The sequence below is a fragment of the Protopterus annectens genome, chromosome 10.part0 (assembly GCF_019279795.1).
Source record: "Protopterus annectens isolate FY-2018-M chromosome 10.part0, PAN1.0, whole genome shotgun sequence".
NCBI lineage: Eukaryota > Metazoa > Chordata > Ceratodontiformes > Protopteridae > Protopterus > Protopterus annectens.
The window spans coordinates 715,475,432-715,494,352 of record NC_056744.1 but is presented as its reverse complement, the minus strand read 5'-3'; the positions used below and the strand labels follow the sequence as shown (position 1 = coordinate 715,494,352).

Genomic DNA, 18,921 nt, shown 5'->3' with positions numbered 1-18,921 from the left:
AACTTTGGTGCAAGATATGACTTTCAGTAACCTTGAAGAAAAAACAAGACAAATGTACTCAAAATGAAACACTGATGGAGTATATCAACTCAATTAACAAAAAGCTGGATAAAAAGCTTTAGAGATATTCAAATGAGGTGATAAAACTACAACAATCTGAGGTTGAAATGAAGAAAAGGCTCACTGAGTATGAGACTGCTCAAGAAGAAATGTTTAAAAAAAATAATACAATTAGAGGACAGAGCACGCAGAGGAAAACCTGAGGGAGCCGAAAACAATTTAGCCAGCGCCGGTGACTTCAACAGTCTGTGCACCACCGTGTCCACGTCATCTGATAAACTCCTACAGGACCTGGAGGAGAGGGCTGCTGAGCGAGATCTCTCCAAAATAGGAGATCTCAAGGTAGGGGAGTAGAAGTTCAGGGGACCAGCTCCAAAAATTAGTCTCTTTTGGCTCCGAAGGCTGTGGAGTCGAAGGACTTGATTTGTCCAAAACTATGATCTCTCTCGGTTCCAAGAGCTGTGGAGCCAAGGAGGTCAAAGTATCAGACGTTTTATTCAGTTTCTGAGGAGGCTCCGAATGATCTGAAGAAGCAGGAGATGGTCTCTTTGTAGACCTGTCGGTTTTAGTGGAAGGGGACTTTCTAGAAGCAGAAATACTTTGTAGAGCTTCATCAAAGGCAGGTTTCAGGAGTCCCTTAAGAATTAACTTTTTTTTTTCTTTCCTGCAGTACATGGGAGCTAAAGGAATGACAGAATGCACATGCTTCTGGCAGGTGAATGGCCCCCAAACAGTAAACACAAATATTATGCCCATCCTTTATAGACATTTTTTGCTCACATTTCTGGCACTTTTTAAAGCCTGATGGCTTAGGTTCCTTATCTCTAGATTCTTTAGACATATTAAAAAGGACATGACGAATACCAAAAGGAAATAAGCAGTAAAATACCTTTATATAAACTAACACACACACAAAGGTTAATATCCTACCAAACAGTATAATAAAGAAGCACATCTACTGAACAAGGGAAAAAAACACAGGAACAGCTCTGCCCTCTAACTTAAATGGACTTAGTAGAGTTATAAAGGGAGAACAAGAACAAAACCTTTTGAGATAAGCGGGTATTTAGCTCTCTAACTAAAATGAGCTGAGATATGCAGACAAGGAAAAAACACACACTCTGACTACTCTACAGTAACCTACTACTACACCACTACAAAAACTAACAGAAAAAACAGAAATGCCCTTGTGACTAACGACAGCCAACAAGCAACCACACAGTAGCAAGATTAAATTGCACAAGTAACTACAGCACACTAAAAATAGAGAACAACAACTAGCTAAACAACTAACTAAATGTTATTAATGCTAAATATAGAGAAAAATATATAAATTTTAAAAGACCTTAGCCACAGCCAAGAAGAGAGCACCCAAACTCGTAAAGCGGCAAATGAGATCTGAGGAATTACACCACTGCATGATGGGATACCTATTCTGCCATGAGCCAAGTTAGAGACTTTGAGCTAGTGTATTCGGCTGATTCAGAACCAAGGATAGGCTCCAAACCCATCCAGTAATAACGAAGGCGAGATAAGACAACATAACATGTAACCTTACCAACAGAAGAAGCTGATTCTTACAAATCTGTGGCAGAAGGACAAAGTACTAAAAGTGGGAGACAGCAGAGTGTTTGTGGAAAATGATTACTCACTGTACACCCAGTAGAAGAGGAGTAATTTTATTCCACTAATCAAGGAAAGTTGAAAAGCAGGCATGAAGTTCAAACTGCTGTATCCAGCTATCCTCAGAATATTCTTTCCTGGAGGGACAAAATCATTTTTCGATGCAGAACATGCTAAGGATGAAATACAAAACTTTGCCCCTGTTTGTCTGGTAAAAAAAAACAGAGGGGGACTGCCAGTGAAGCCTTTTCCAGTATTTCAACAAAAAAAATGCTTGACAGAAAAAAAAAGCACAAGAGTTGAATAGAAGAACCAACATCACATTGGAAAGAAACCAGACACTGGACCTGGGAGATGGTGATAAACAAGAATAAAACCAGCACATTGGAAACTGACAAATGTGGGATTATAAAGCATTTGTTGTATTTGTGAAACATGACAGAACAAGAAAAATTGGAAATATTGGACTTTTTTTGACTCTGTTAAACTTGTATGGGACTCTAAATCATATGCCTTATTTCATGTCATTAATGTTTGGATGAATATTTAGGAGAGCAGAGGAGGAAGGAAAGAGTTAACTAAGTAAAACAAACTTTTCTTCTCAACAGTAGTATTTGTATAGTGAATGATATCTGCATGCTATAAAGTTTGCTCAGTTAAGTGTAATAGTGAAACTAAAGTAAACAAGTATCCCTATTTTTTGTCCTCCTTTTCTTTTTCTCCTTGTTCAGTTTTAAGAAATATACGCTCTTAAATGTTTAACAAAATAAGAAGAAAATTCTCATCAAAAGAGTATGATGCAAGAAAAAATGATGTGTCATTCATGCATAGGGAATGACTGGATTAAGGCTCTTGACTTTATCTAGTAAGACATTTTAAGAGAAAGCAAATAAATAAAAAATAACAAAGCTCTCCTCTATCAAATAAATAAACACTTGTAGAAGCAACCCTGTATCTGGTTCTCATATCTCCATGAAGACAATCTGATAAGAAGCAATAAAAGCAGAATACTTACTTCTTTTAATAGCTTTCTTTCAATGGCTAGGAGATAATGTTTTCTGAAAGCATTCAAGTGTTTTCTCATTCTGGGAGAGCAACAAAGATAAGACAAAACCAGAAAGCACTTAGTAGAAGCATAGACTGTATCATGCATCTTAGAGTGGATAACCTTCCTTTTAGGTTAACCCAAGTCTATGAGTGTGGTTATCAGTTTGGGACAATTGTTCCTATTGAAGATGTACATAGTTTTGTGGGCAAATATTAAGTTACAGTTTTTTGGGGTGGATTTGTTTTTTGTTTGAAGGCGTTCAATAAAATAAATTTCTGCAAGATGTGGCTCAAATGAATAATGACAAGAAACAACTGTATAAAATGTTTTGTTGTGTCTTTTGGCTTATCCTGGTTAGGGGTCGCCACAGCGGAACTCCGGTCCGCTAATGTTTGGTAGTGGATTTTTATGTGCTGAGTTACCAGCCCTGACGCACAACCTTCAACAAAGGCATGCCCATTCACGTATGCCTCCACATAGAAGACGCTCTAACTGAGAATCGAACGGGACAACGTCTTGCTGTGAGGCGACAATGCTACCGCAGCACCACTACCGCGGGATAACTGTATAAAAGGTCAACTTGCCAAATATTAGTTGTGTGCATGTAACACAAAATCTGGAACTAGATACTTAACAAAACTGTTAGAAATAAAAGGTGGGAATAATAATTTTTTAACATAATGAGCCTTTTGATATTATCTTTAAATGTTAATGGTCTAACAGATACATACAAAAAAGAAAGAGTAGTGAAGTACATTAAAAATGTAGAGTGCAAATAGCTTCCATGGCTCCAAGGCTGTGATTTCTCTCCCACCCTTAATTCCCTGTACTCCAATGCAAAATCTCAGACTGAGTTTGCCCCACAGAAAAATTTGCATACCTATTAGTGGGAAAAATGTGCACCCTATATGCAAGAATTGGAGATGGAGCCAGGAAAAATAGTTAACATCATGAAACAGTATTGGTCATAAACATTACTGGTCATAGACAGGGTGTAGAGGGGAAAACATTTGATTATCTCAAAGCTACCGATAAAAAATAATCTGGAAGGGGGATGGAAGGATGGGAAATAGAACCTAATGAAAAGCAGACAACATGACTATCATTATGATAAGTACATAACTTTCATATCCAATGTTATCTATTTTCATCTGATACAGCATGTGAGACAGAGTCCAAGCTGTCTTACAGGATGGTATCAAGGAAGGACATTCCTGAGGATGGTGGAGCCAAAAGAAGAGCGAGATATGGATAATACATCCAGCTTATAATTTGTAACAAAGGTAAGCATAGTGGACCAGGTTGTTGCTGCACTATCATCATCAAGAGGTAGTCTCATGCTCAAAGCTGTTGAGGTAGCCACTGCTCTGGTAACCCAATGAGGAATAAACAAAAACGATGCAATTTGATAACCATCTAGATAGAGTAACTTTTGTAACTGCTTTTCCAAGTCTAGTATTATAGTAAACAATAAAAAGTTGATCAGATTTTCTGAGTTTTTTGTTAGATGCAGATATAATCTGAGCTGGTGATGTACATCTAGCATGTGTAGAAGTGTATTCCCCTTTGTTTGAAAACATAGGAAAAACACTGGTAAGTCTATGGATTGATTTAAGTTAGTTATAGATGCCTCCTTTGGGACAAAAGATGTATTACTTCAGAGACAGACCAACTCCTTTTGGAAAACCAAGTATGGAGGCTTACATAACAGTGCCTTTAATTATGAAATCAACTTTGCAGAGGTGATAGCAACTAAGAAAATTGTTTTCCAACCCAAATATTTAATATCTACAGTAGCTGCAGGTTCAAAGAAAGGTTGAGTTAGGGCCTGCAACATAATAGTAATATCGCATGGAGGTACTGCTTCTCTAATAGGGGAATGAATCAGAAAGTTCCTCTAAGAAAAGCTTTTCAAATTAATGAAGAGGCCAAAGAAAAATCGTTCTGTCCAAAATCACTGCCATCTGACCTTTGATGGTAGAATAGCTAGATCCCTGTAGAAAGAGTTCAGCTAAAAATTCCAAGACCGATGGAATGGAAGCAGAGAAAGGATCCAAGGTCTTGGCTGTCACCCAAAAAAAGAACTTAATTTACTGTTGTAAATCTTTGCACTAAGTTTCTGGAAAGCTATTATTATGTCAGCAATATTACTGGAAAATCCCAGCATCTCTGGCTATAGTCAAAATTGGAGGAACCAAGTGGTTAATTTCATGGGAGTCTGATCCGTAGGAGGCAGTCTGGAGAGATGAGATAGAAGGTCTGGATATCCATCCGGCATCCGTGGCAGAGGTACTAGTAGAGGCCACAGAAAGGTGAACCAAGTTTGTCAGGGCCAAAAGGGGGCAATGAGGATTACTTTGGCCTTGAAATGTCTGGCTTTCTGAATGAATTTGTCCACAAGGGGTAATGGAGAAAAAGCATACAGGAGGCCGGTGGGCCAGTTACTGATAGAGCAGCCCCTGGTGACTGACCCTGTGGAGGAATCAGGGCAAAGTAACTGCTGCACTTGTTGGTCAGGTAGGTGGCAAATACAGTACAGCAAGGTTGGCCCTAGTAGCTGAAAAACAGTACTGACACTTTTTGATTGAGGGGCCACTCATGAGGAGCTAGAAAGGTCCTGCTAAATTTGTCTGCTAGAACAGTGGAAAACCCCCAGAATGTGCAAGAATGCATTGCTATCAGAAAACATTTTGCCTACTGCCAAACCCTTATGGCCTCTTGATATAAGGGGTAAGAACAGGTTCCTCCTTGTTGGTTGATGTACCATTGTACTGCCATACCACCTGACTGTATGGAGATCAAATTAGTGGGGATGGCATCATGGAAAGTCTGTAATGCTAGGGGACCACTCTCATCTCCAAGACACTGATGTGACAATTGGCCTCAAAGTTTGACCATGTACATTGGATCATTGTCCCTTCGAAATGCCCTTCCACCCTAGAAGAGAGGTGCCTGTGGTCACTACTGCTATTAGTGGATCTGGTTATATACAAGAAGATGCCTGGATATAGCAGTCAGGAGCCACTTGTGTAAATAGGGGAAGACTTGGATCTTAGGCATGTGCAAGTGTACCCCCCCACCACCATTGCCATCATCTTGGTGAACATCCTGGAGACTAAGGTGAACCCAAACAGCAGAGCTCTAAACTGAAAGTGACTGACTCTTAGAAAGAAATGGAGAAACCTCCTGGACTGCTGCTCTATTTTCATGTGATAATAAGCATCCTGGACATTTATCGAGCACATCCAGTCATTCTTCCTCTGAAGAGGCGATATAGACTGAATTGTGACCATCCAGAATTTTGTCCATTTTACAAACTGGTTGAAATGAAGGAGATCCAAAACTGGTCTTAGGTTCTCTATTTTCTTTGGAACTAAAAAGAAGCATGAGTAGACTCTGGATCCTAATTGGTCTTTGGGGACTGATTTGATGACCCTTTTTTCTAACAGCTTGGAAATCTTTAGTTCTGCAGGTTCCAATTGACAAGTGGAATGTTGAGAATCATCTTCTTACTGGAAGACAAGAAAAGGGAATTAGCACCAGCTTGTCTCATTAAGTCTAGCCAGGCTTGGGGTGCAAGCATCTCCTGACTGCCTCCACAGTGCAGCAGCCAGGCAACCCTTCAGGGATGCCGACAGGGACTCTCTGTAAAGGGTCTGTGGAAGTCCTGATTGCAGTTCATCTCTACCTCTTGGGCAACACCCAATGGGATTCCCCTTCACGTCTGCCATGTGGAGCTCTATTGCCAGGAGAATCCTGGTAAGAACTCTGTGACGTGTGATAGCACATCTTTTTTCCTGCCCTCTGATTCCTAGAATAGAATATTTGAGGAGTGGAAAAATGAATGACTACTGTAGAGAGAGTTGTACCATCCTGTTGAGTCCTGGTCAAAGTGTCTTCAACTCTGGCTGAAAAAGTGTGGAGCCATCATAAGGGGTGTTGATGAAGGATGCCTTAAAGCTTTCCAGAAAATCACAAAGATGCATCCAGGTACTCAAACTCTGCTGGAGAAGCTCTCTCCTCCTACTCCATAATTCTTCTTAAATCATAGATCTTAAATCTTAAATCAAATTTAATTCATAGTAAAGTTATGGAACACCCTTCCTCACACTATAACTTCTGTGTCATCACACACTAACGTCAAGGCTGCTCTAAAATCTCATCTAAAAGAGCACTGGGCATGCCCCTGTAACAAACCTCAACATCTCTTCCCCAACCTCTCTAATCCCTTTCTTCTAACCCCTCTAACTACCTCGGATTTCAGCCAAATACATTTCTTGTAAACCTATATCTCAGCTGTAATCTTAGCCACTGTTATTCAAGGGTAATAGCTGCTATCTCAACTATTAAAATACTTAATAGCCTTTATGGCACCAATGACATAAATGTTGTACCATTTAACTAAATACTTAATTTCATTTTGAACTATAACTGTTTACTACTATTGTTAAACAAAACCTACCTATACTTATTGTAACTTGTAATTAATTGTTTTTATTATGGAGCTTTTCTCTCCGGGCCTCCTCTGAAAAAGGACCTGTGTCCAGTCGGATTTTCCCAGTCAACAAATGTAAATAAATAATAAATAAATAAAGGTATGTGACTGTAAGACCTGTAGCAGCTGCTCTGTCCAAGCCACTGGCTGCATTTCAGATGCAATTCATGGCTACATTAGAGGTTAACTTCAGTGTTGAAAGCTGGGAGTCCACAGTCTTAGCAGCTGCTCTGTCCAAGCCACTGGCTGTATCTGAGATACGGTTCATGGCTACATTAGAGGTTGACTGCAGATATGAAAGCTGGGAGTCCAGTCTTTTGGACATAGACTTGGGAATTTCTTTAGTCAAGTCCCTCTGAAATCTAATGACACGAGCAAGAAAATTCAGTGACCTGAGAGCAAAAGTCACTGATGAGTATGCCCATTTCCCAAATCTGTCCAATGCCCTAGACTACCTGTTAGGAAGACTGTGGAAGTCTCCTCAGACAATTACTTTTTTGTGGTTGCTACCACAATCATGGCATCTACTGGAGGACCTTTTATCCAATGCTTTATAGCCTTTGAATCTGTTAAAATTCTTTCTGGTTTCCTGGGGGAGGGCTCCACCACATCAGGGTCCTTCCAAGCCCATTGCACCATAAGATCAACCAGTGGATCAATGGGTGGTATCACCCAAGATGAAGTTCAGCCATTACCAAAGGCTTCCAGAAATACAGATTTAACTGGAAAGGGACCATCTCCCTCTCTGTTTCATAAGTTTAATAATTTCACCAAAGGTGACATCCTCCAAGGGAAATCTGGGTAAACTGTCACCTTCATCCAAAACTGTATCCTCCATTACAGACTCTGGGCAGGATTTTAGGTGCTTTCACTTGTATGTCTGTCTCTTTTGCACTGATTCTATTGGGGAAACAGATGTTTCAGAATCAGACTGAGAGCTGACACAGCAAGTAGTTTCAGAAACCTGTGGTGTTGGCTGCCCCTGTCTGGCAAGATGAGAAGATGACGATGTCACAGGATCCAGCTAGGACTTGGGTGGAAATTAACTCTTGAGAAAGTGTCCTCTGGGTAAACCCACAACCCTTTCAACTACCTGAAAGACTGAAGTTACCACTGGAAAGTACAGTTGTGTACACTTACCATAAATGTAGATGTTCGAGTGAATTCACTGTTGCAGTCATTACATTTGGGTAATTTGCTGGCAGGTTGCCCTCAGTCAGCCTGAATAACAAAGTCTTGGGTCCTGTGTCAGTTGCTGTTTCCTCTTCCATGATGTCAGGTCGTCAGGGGTATAAAACATGCAGCTGACGCCATTTTATTCAGTTTTTCTTGCCCCAGATGTCAACTGCCCACCAAATGGGGAGTAAAAAAAAAAAAAAATATATATATATATATATATATATATATATATATATATAAATAAACAGCAATATATAAAAATGCATTTTTAGCAACATAAACTTTACCTTCATCTAAAAGCAAATACACCACAAAGGCTTTAGAATATAGTGAAAGAAAGAGAAGTTATAGAAAAGGGGGATGGCAGGTGGGTAACTCAGACTGCAACAGTGAATACACATGAACATCTACATTTATGGTAAGTGTACACAACTGTACTATGTTTTTGTGTTTCACTGTTGCAGTCACTACATTTGGGAAGAATCCCAAAGCTATGGATGGGAGGATGGAACTAAATAGCATTAGGAGCGGCTATCAGGCCCTGCAGAACTGCAGTGGCAAAACCTGCCCTGGATTTGGAGAAGAGAGGTAAATGATAATGCTTTGTGAAGGTATGAACAGAGCTCCAAGTAGCAGCTTCTAGAATGTCTTTGGTTGAAACTCCTCTGAGAAAGGCTGCTGAGGTAGAGGCAGCCCTGGTGGAATGTGACCTGATTCCCTTGAGTACAGGTTTAGCATAGTGCAAGTAGCAGAAACGAATGCAGTGGCTTATCCACTTAGAAATAGTCTGCTTTGATATAGCCTTCCCCTCTGATCTTGAAGCAAATGCCACCAGTAGTTGCTCAGACTTTCTTAGAGATTTGGCCCTGTTTAAGTAGAATCTTAGTTGTCGGTGTACGTCTAATGAATGTAGAATCTGCTCCCCCTTGTTTTGCGGATTTCGGTAAAATGTTGGCAGGTGAATAGTTTGGTTAAGAGCCACACTGGATACCACCTTAGATATAAAGGAAGGATTGGTCCTGAGGGACACCCTGTCCAGGTAAAATGTAATAAAAGGCTCCACAGCCATGAGAGCCTGTAGTTCTGAAACCCTTCTTGTTGAAGTGATTGCCAAAAGGAAAGCTGTTTTCCAAGATAAAAATTTTATATCCGCAGTAGCTGCTGGTTCAGAAGGAGGCAGGGTGAGCTTTTCCAGCACAAAACTGAGGTCCCATGCGGGAGTTGGCGATCTTCTGGGAGGTCTTAAATTTTTGGCCCCTCTAAGATTCTGTTTTAGCAGAGGATGAGAAAAGATGGGAGGCTCCGTGTTGTAATTAGCCGAGATGGCAGAGGCATGGATTTTTAATGAGGAAAAAGATAGGCTCTTGTCAAGCATCTCGGTCAAGTATTGTAAAATCTGATGGATATTTCATTTTGCTGCGTCTGTTCCTTGTGCTTGGTTCCAAGCACAGAATCTCTTCCATTTATCAGCATAAGATTTTCTAGTACTAGGCCTTCTGGCTTCCAAAATGACATCCATCACAGATTTACTGAGAAGTGTTGTTTGAATAATTAAATGATCAGCCATGCTGCAAGGTTCAGAGTTTGGAGCGGAGTGTGCAGAATTTGATTGTTCTGCTGCGATAGTAGATGAGGTATTTGAGGCAAGTACCAAGGAGAGAGGTGAGACATATTCCTTAGAATTGGGTACCAGTGCTGGTGAGGCCAGTCTGGAGCAATTAGGATCATTTTTGTTTTTTCCTGTCTGACCTTTAGTAAGACCTTGGAGAGAAGAGGCAGAGGGGGAAAGGCATAGACTGATAGGTTATTCCAACTGAAGTATAGGACATCCACTTTCCATGCTTGTCTGTGATAAGTCCTTGTGCAGAATTTGTCCAGTTGATAATTTTGGGGAGAGGCAAATAGATCTATGTCTGGGCTCCCCCATTTTTGTGTTACCATGCTGAAGATTTGTGGATCCAGTTTCCACTTGTGCGGGTCCATAAGATTTCTGCTTAGGTCGTCTGCCAGAGTATTTTGTTTTCCTGGCAGGAATTCAGCTTGAAGATTTACTTGGTAAGCCAAGGCTGTGTTCCACAATTCCATGGCTAGTCTGCAAAGAGGGTAGGAATGTGTACCCCCCTGCTTGTTTATGTACCACATAACCATGGTGTTGTCCGTCTTTATCAGCAGTTGTCCTGGATGAAGTAAGTCCTTGAAGGCTGTCAGAGCATTCTGAACAGCTAGCATCTCTTTCTGGTTGATATGCAGATGCATTTGTTTTTGACTCCATTATGCCCTGAATGCATCTTCCCACCAGGTGGGCCCCCCAAGCATAGTCTGATGCATCTGTAGTTAGGGTTTGGGTGGCAGGGGGTAGAGTGAATGACAGTCCCTTGTTTTGGTGACATGTCTCTGACCACCAAAGAAACTCCTGTTGTAGCCAGAGAATGAGAGGAATCATTGTTTCCAGACTGTGACAGTGTTGACTCCATAAACTTTTTAGGTACCATTGATGTTTCCTCATATGCAGTCTTGCATATGGAATTGGTAGAATGCAGGATGCCATGAACCCCAAAGCCTGCAGAATTTGTCTTGCAGATAACTGGGTTTTTGTTGCCATCTGTTTGAAGTATGTTGTCAGTTGCCTTTGTTTGTCTGGCATAAGGTAAGCCATCTGGGCAGTTGTATTCAAGCTTGCGCCCAGGAATGTAATTATTTGAGAGGGTACCAGTTGTGATTTCTTTTCATTTATTGTGTACCTTAAGCATGTTAGAAGCCTTTTTCCAAATGCCAGATGCTGAAGAAGAATGTCCATGTTCTCTGCTTGAATGAGACAGTCGTCCAGTTAAGGATAAATTTGTATGATTCTTTGCCTGCAAAATGCAATTACTGGTGCCAGGCACTTTGTAAAGACCCTGGGCGCAGTAGATAAGCCAAAGGGCAGTGCAGAGAATTGGTAATGCAAATAACCTACCTTGAATCGGAGGTATCTTCTGCACGATTCCTTTATTGGGATATGCAGATATGCCTCTTTTAAGTCTAGAGTCACTAACCAAGCATTCCTGCCCAGCATAGGCAGTAGCTGTTGTAAAGTCAGCATTTTGAATTTTGGAATGTCCAGGAACGTGTTCAAAATCGATAAGTCCAGTATTGGACACCAGGCATTGTCTTTTCTGGGTACCAGGAACAGTCTTGAATAAAAACCTTGCCCTTTTTCCTGTTCTGGTACTGGTTGTATAGCCCCCATATCCATGAGGGATGTAACTTGTTTCTGAGCCTCTGCCCATTGATTTTGTGGCAGATCTGACCAACCGTTTGGAATTGGAAAAGTATGGAAATGAAATCTGTACCCCTGGGATACTATGCTTAATACCCACTTGTCCTGGGTAATTAACTGCCAATTTTGATCATAAAGTGCTAATTTTCCCCCCAAGGGGGCTGCCAAAAGATAAGTGCTTGGAGAAGGTAGAGGGAGGTCATTGAGACTGCTTACTGTAGGGTTGTGCTTTATTTCCTCCAGATATGGAGGTGGAGGCACCCCATTGCTTTGACCTGTAAGGACCCTGTGATTGGTATCTAGAGCATTTTGAGTGCCTGGATTTGCCTTGAGAGGCTCTGTTGAATACAGGAAAGGACCAATGTTTAGTAGACCAATGCCTACTGAACATGGGTGGCTGCACTTGTAAGAAATATTTTACAGTTTGCATAGATTTAGCTTTGTCTTCCATTTTCTTTAAAACCTCTTCTGCCTTATTACCAAACAGAGTATCATGCTGTAAAGGGGCATTCAACAATTTAGCTTTAACATGATCAGGCAGATTTTGCTCCTTGAGCCAGGCATGCCTTCTAATCACAGATCCAGTAACTGCGGCCCTGCAAGAGGCCTCCAAGGAATCAAAACCACATTGCAAAGTATGCTTTCCAACCTGTTCTGCTGCATGCCATAATTCCTGTAATTCCTTATTTTCCACACAATCAGAAATCAACATCATTTTCTGTTTCAATAAGCCCATAACATGCTGTTGATATTTAAGCATATGAAACTGGCAGTTTAAGGCCCTAATTGCCAAGGTTGCAGACGTATACACCTTCTTTCCCCATCTATCCAGTGCCCTGGAATCTCTATCAGAGGGGGTAGGATTTTTGGCTGTAGAGGCCTTTACACCTTTGGGACCCTGTGAGATAGTCTCATGGTCATCAGCAGGATTTTTGAATAGAAATTTGTGGGAGTCAGGAACCCTGTAATATCTGTCTGGCTTACTAGGAGCCGGAGGTAGGGAATCAAGAGCCATGCTTGCTTCCGAAAACACATCATCAACAATATCTAATACAGGAGGTATAGCCAAAGGCCTATGCTGAGGAAGAAGAAGGAAATCCCCAAGCCTCTTTTTTGATTCAGAGAAATCCTGACTCTCCCAATGAAAATGTTCCCTTAAAGTATGCAAGGTTTCACCAAAAGAATAATCCTCAGGAGGAGATGCAGATGGGATGGATTCTTCTGCATCTGAATCCTCACAGGGTGGAATAGAAAATTCCTGATCAGAAGAGGAATCAGAAGAAATGGAAACTTGATCTGAAGATTGATAATCAGTGTCTTGCCTAGGCCTCTTAGCAATGGGGGGGGGGGGGGGGGACCCCTGATCAAGGTAATTAAGTCCTCAGCCATTTTGATCATCTGTTTTTTAGGCATAGGGGCCTGAGCATGTGGCTCATGCGTCGGTTTTTTAGACTTAGAAGATGTTTTTGATCTTGTTTTTGAAGCTGGTGTTGGTTTTATATAGAAATGTTGAGGCCTGAAAACACCCTCAAAAGCCAATGCCTGCTCAGTGGCTCCGGACCCATCCAAGGGAGAGACATCCGCGGGTTCAATACTCTGAGAATCTTGCGGCATACCTGTCTCCACATGGGTCTTGGTAGAGGCCTGCGACTCAAAAGTAGCAGGTATCAGAGACTGCGAAAGCGAAGCGCCTCACTGAGTACCAGTGAACCGGCGACTGGCTTAGGAGAAGCTTCATCGGTTTTGGACCTTGACGGTCTGTCGCTGTCTTTTTCTTTGCATTTTTTTTAACTCTGGTAGTCGGATTGCTAACCGACGACATTTCAGGGTAATTAAATCCGGATCCAAAATATTTTGAAGCAAAAATATACCGACACTTAATAGTGTGTTGTTTAAATCTAGCACAAAACCGACAGCAAGGCACATTATGATCTGGGCCTAGGCAAGGAATACAGTACAAATGAAAACCCTTATGAGGTATCTGCTTCCTGCAAGTAATGCAATTATTAACTTTTACTGACATCGGTAAGGAGCAAGAAAAAGTTTCCCCAACAGGGTACTTAGCTTTAGTTGAAGACTTCGGTTCTGAAACTCGAATGCGAAAATTTCAGGAGTCGGCCGACCAGCACTTGCGAACTGCTTCTGCTTCGGGCACCGCATGGTAAGAACGACTGAATAAAATGGTGTCGGCTACATGTTTTATACCCCTGATGACCTGACGCCATGGAAGAGGAGACAGCAACCGATGCAGGACCCAAGACTTTGTTATTCAGGCCGACTGAGGGCAACCTGCCAGCAGATTACCCAAATGTAATGACTGCAACAGTGAAACACGAAGAACATCCAAGAATCTCTCCAGACCTGAATAGGAGAGAGAAACCTTGACCTGTAATATTTTCCTGGCCGCGAAGCAGACCTCAGACTTGAAATGTCTAGTGCCAAATCCCTCAAGGGAAAAGACAGCTTTGAAAATCTCAGGGTTGAAACCCCCCAAAAGATGGTACTGACACTGCGGCTCCGAGTCCGCTTCTAATTCAAGACCATCGGAGTTGATAGGGAAATTGTTGGCATCGAACTTGAAGGAACTGCTGGTGCCAAAGGAAGCTCTTTGGAATGGCTCAGATCCAGAACTGTTGGAGCCAAAGGATGGACTGACTGCAACAGGTGGAAGAAGTGGTGGGTAAGGTTGGTCAATGGTTCTTACATTCCCTGAGGATAGTACTGACAAAATCCCCAGCTGGATCTATGTCCTCAAGGTTTTTCTCATCATCATGTCAACATCAAACTCTGTCAAGCTCCGAGATAATCGGGTAGACAAAGCCACTGAAGAAGACCTGGAATATTTTTTCTCCTGCAAGATTGAAGAATGTAACCTGGGCTACACAGGTTCCAGTGAAAACTGGGGCCAAGGGGAAGACAACCGGGACAGAGATGCTGTCAGTTCTGATTTCATAGCTGATTTTAGTATGGCCTTGACTGTAACTGATGGATCCAAAGATCATTTGGATACAGAAGGAGATTTGTATTTTTCCATTTAAGTTTACCTTTTCCTTTATCCTTCTTATCATTGTCTGAGGCCTTATCTAAAGACCAAGCTCTGTCTTGTTTCTTAGCAGGGGAGGCAAATGAGGTAGGCCCAGTAGAAGTAGTCTCTTTCTGTGGAGAGGGAAATCCCTTCACCACCAGTTTTGTCACAGCAAAATTGTAAGGCTAAAACAGCCACATGAAAAGCATTGTGTGTTAAAATAGGCAGCGTCCAGGCAATAAACACAAAGTGTGAAAATCCCGAGGGGGCAATTTATGCCCAGATTCTGAACATTTCTTAAAAGCTTAAGATTCAGCCATGATGCTAATGACAGGCTGAATAGAAGAAACACTAGACAAAAACACTATAAAGTATTTTAAAATTCTATACCCAAATAATCTGATAAAAATCTAAAATTCTATAAACATTAATAAATGCCATCTTAGAACTGTATCTAATGAACACACTGTTATTGACACACTATTAATATTATGTTAACCTATATCTACAAATGAAGCTAAATTCTAAACTAAAACTGGAGGGAGACAAATTTCCCAGTAGATGAGTAAGTTATAAAGGTTTTTAACTATTTCAAAAATATGAAACATTTTCTTATAAGCAAAGGATTTGAGAGCACTTGAGTAGATGTCTGAAGTCTTCAGGTGGCAAATGAGATTTGGGGCATTGCACTGGAATACAGAGAATTAGGGGTAGGGGAGGAGTCACAGCCCTGGAGCCATGGAAGCTTCAAATTCAGTGCCAAGGTCAGATCGAATATCTCATACGTTGCACTGGATGAAAACTGACATTAGATTCAGTGGTCATGGTGCAGTTCATGCATAACTGATGTTTTTTTTAACAGTTAAAAGTTTTTTTTTGTTAACTTGGCAGGCAAAAAAACAAATACTGACATACACCTCCAACTAGCTCTATTTTCTATAAATCTCAACAAAGAATTTCATACTATAAACTGCAGCTACTTAAGTGAAATTTTACAATCCGTGAACATAAAAAAGCACAACAAAACAGGTTCAAAGCCTAATTAAAAGGGTAGCATTCCAAGCTAAACTATACAATGTTCTTTTCTTCACTGCACAGAATCACTGCAGGAGCTCTTTGGGGCTGTGTGCTAGGATCTTCATTTTTTCTGCCTTCATAAATGCAACATTTACAATAAAGTCCAAATGCAACCCATACTACAATTTGTCAACCATTAAGTTGCCATGCACCAATAAAGCAGAGCTAGAAAGATGCTTGGCTATTCTACTTAAATGGCTACAAGACAGACACTTTTATCTTACACACACACACACACACACACACACACACACACACACACACACACACACACACACACAAACAAACAAGATACATTCTTTTCAAAGAAATGGGGGGAGGCATATGAAAAATCTGCAAACTTAGTGAGAAACAGAGTTCTGAACCTTCCATCTTCAAAATGTGGAAGGCTTTATTTTATTTATTTATTCATCCTTTATTGACTTTGTTAGTCTCACTAGGCTAATGGCCTCTTTTCAGGGGAGATACAAGGTAGTATTTATACTGCTAGGGGAAATTTGCCCAGGGAATTAAGGAACTTCCTTGACTCTTTTTGAATGCTGTAGGATCTTTTACATCCACCTGAGCTATCATCAACTCAAACAGATAGGACTACAGTTTTAACATCTCATTTGAAGGGTAACACACTCAGAAGTACTGCAACCACCCTCTTCTGCTGCACTGTGGTGGCAATCCAGCTACCTGATGGGGAAATAGAACCCACAACCTTCTGCAGGAAAGGTGAGTGTGCTACCTGTTATGCCACTGGCACTGCTAACAGCTTAATAGTTACTTCAACTAAAAAGCTCATGCATGACTAAAATATGTTACTTTTATATTACAAAAAAATTATTTGGATGAATTAATGTATTTATTGTGGATATTAATTAAAACATTCTTAACAATGACTATGTACTGACCTTTTCAATGTAAAATAATGAAGAACATGGACCTTCTTTTAGTCTCAAATTGAGGAAAGTTTCTCATAATGAGGTGCAGAATAGTTGAGAGGGGTTATCAGGAAAGGCATAAAAAATATCTAGCTGTACTAGTATGGAAATGATATATACATTTAAGTACCTGGAACAATAACTGGATCTGGCCCAAATATTTAAGCAACTCATTCATTAATCTAAACATATATTCAATAAACAACCAATTATTTAATGGAAATGAATTTTCCTTTGCACATAAGCTAAAGCAGCAACTGCTAAAAGTTCTTTCACAACCATAGTATGGATTCCCTTTTTATGCAGTTACACTTAACACTTACAAATAAAACTTCCAGTTTTATAATGATCCCAGAAGATTGCTCCACTGTCTTTCACTGACAAAGGCAATCTACCTACTAGTAAAAAATCATGCTGAACAAAAACAGCATACTTCAATCTAAATCACTGGCTGACACAAAAGGCAATAAAACTCAAATATTACTTAAAACAAGCAAAAAGCTAAGTCTTTCTTATCCAAAACCTAACATCAGCTGTCAACATATATAAAACTAATACAATATCATGAACCTCAAAGCTCAATTCATATTCTACTATTGAGCCACACTGCTAGCCTAAATATCAAAAACTGTACTATTCACATCAGACACAAAATCACACACACCCTTGCTTGATACAAAGCATCCTTGAACTCACTGTTGGAGAAAAATATTTCAAGAAGCTCACCCCTCTTACATGAGCTCTACTGAGCTATACAATGCAATGCAGTATGGGGAATTCATAACCAAGCTACTATCATACCTGTCTAAGATGTACAAATGTCACTGCTATGCTGATAGTGCTGTAATGTTTAATAACCAACTATATTCCAAAGGATTATGGGATGCTTACTATTAAGTTATTATTACTTTTACAACTGTAGATGAATAAATATCTATAAAATACCTCAAATATATTTCTTTGGTCAGAGTTTTCCAAGGCATATAAGAAGCCATTTTACCACATATGATGACTAAGTGGCATTTAAAGTCAGTCATCTGTTATAAAACCTCTCATTTCTATTCTGTGCATGTTACTTAATTTGATTGCTTTTTTATACAATAGTATAGCTATACAAATAAACTGATAACTGAAACTTAAAAGGAAACCAGGGGCAAACTGTAGCAAACACACACTTTATTCATAGAATTAAGCACTTTTGTCCTGGTGCATGGACTTCATCAGAATAACTTAAAACACACTCAAATACATTTACATTACAAAATATATCCCTCCCTTTTCCCAAATCAACTACTGTATTTGATTAAACACAATTATACTGAAATAAAGCTCAAGCACAGTAGAGGCACCAAGGGCAGACAAAGAAGGACTCATAGATCCACAGCAAACCATAACTTTAATAAATAAAAACAAAAAAATACAAGCACTCTTAAATACTTAACTTTATCACCGCATTTTTCATCTCTATAGCCCTGAGACTTCTTCAGAAATACACCCAAATATGCAAAATCCCTCAATTTACAATACAGTACAATTATACCGAGCTAAACTATTAATTGCTCAATCAAGTTAAAATGCTGCTGAAAATAGAGCTTAATCAATAACTCATATAACAATTTTTACTAGCATGTGAAATAAAACGTTTTTAAAACCACCGATAATAAAATGATGTAAAACAGCAGAACATTTGGTTCTTAAATAGTTGTCATTGTATCCTTATAGTAAAATAAATATATATTATATCTAGTTAATAATTAAAACATATCACAAAAATAAAGATGCTTTCAAGTGAAGACTACTACTTAGGACACCATATCGTCCAAGCCCGAGTCACTGGTAAAATTGGCCCCAAGTTGCCACTTACGCTCATTTTGTTCTAATGTTGTTGTTGTTGTGTCTTTAGACTTTTCCCGGTTAGGGGTCACCACAGCGGAACTCCGGCCCGCTAATGACTGGCAGTAGATTTATACGTGCCGAGTTGCCGGCTCTGACGCACAACCTTCAACGAAGGTACGCCCATTCACGCATGTCTCCACACAGAAGATGCTCTAGCTGAGAATCGAACAGGACAAAGTCTTACTGTAAGGCAACAATGCTACCGCAGTCACCAAAAAGAACACCCCTCACATCTAGTGGTAACTGTATATGGCAAAAATTTAAAACTGTGTAAGATCATGCGTTTAATGTGTTTATATAGAGCATTGTGTTTGCCCCTTCTTTTAATAT

At 40.1% G+C, this 18,921-nt stretch overlaps 1 protein-coding gene across 1 annotated transcript in view; it reads right to left on the bottom strand.

The window, feature by feature from the left end:
• Positions 1 to 18,921, bottom strand: part of PATJ (PATJ crumbs cell polarity complex component) — a gene marked incomplete in the record, with an annotated part of 2,990,875 nt that overhangs the window by 899,134 nt on the left and 2,072,820 nt on the right.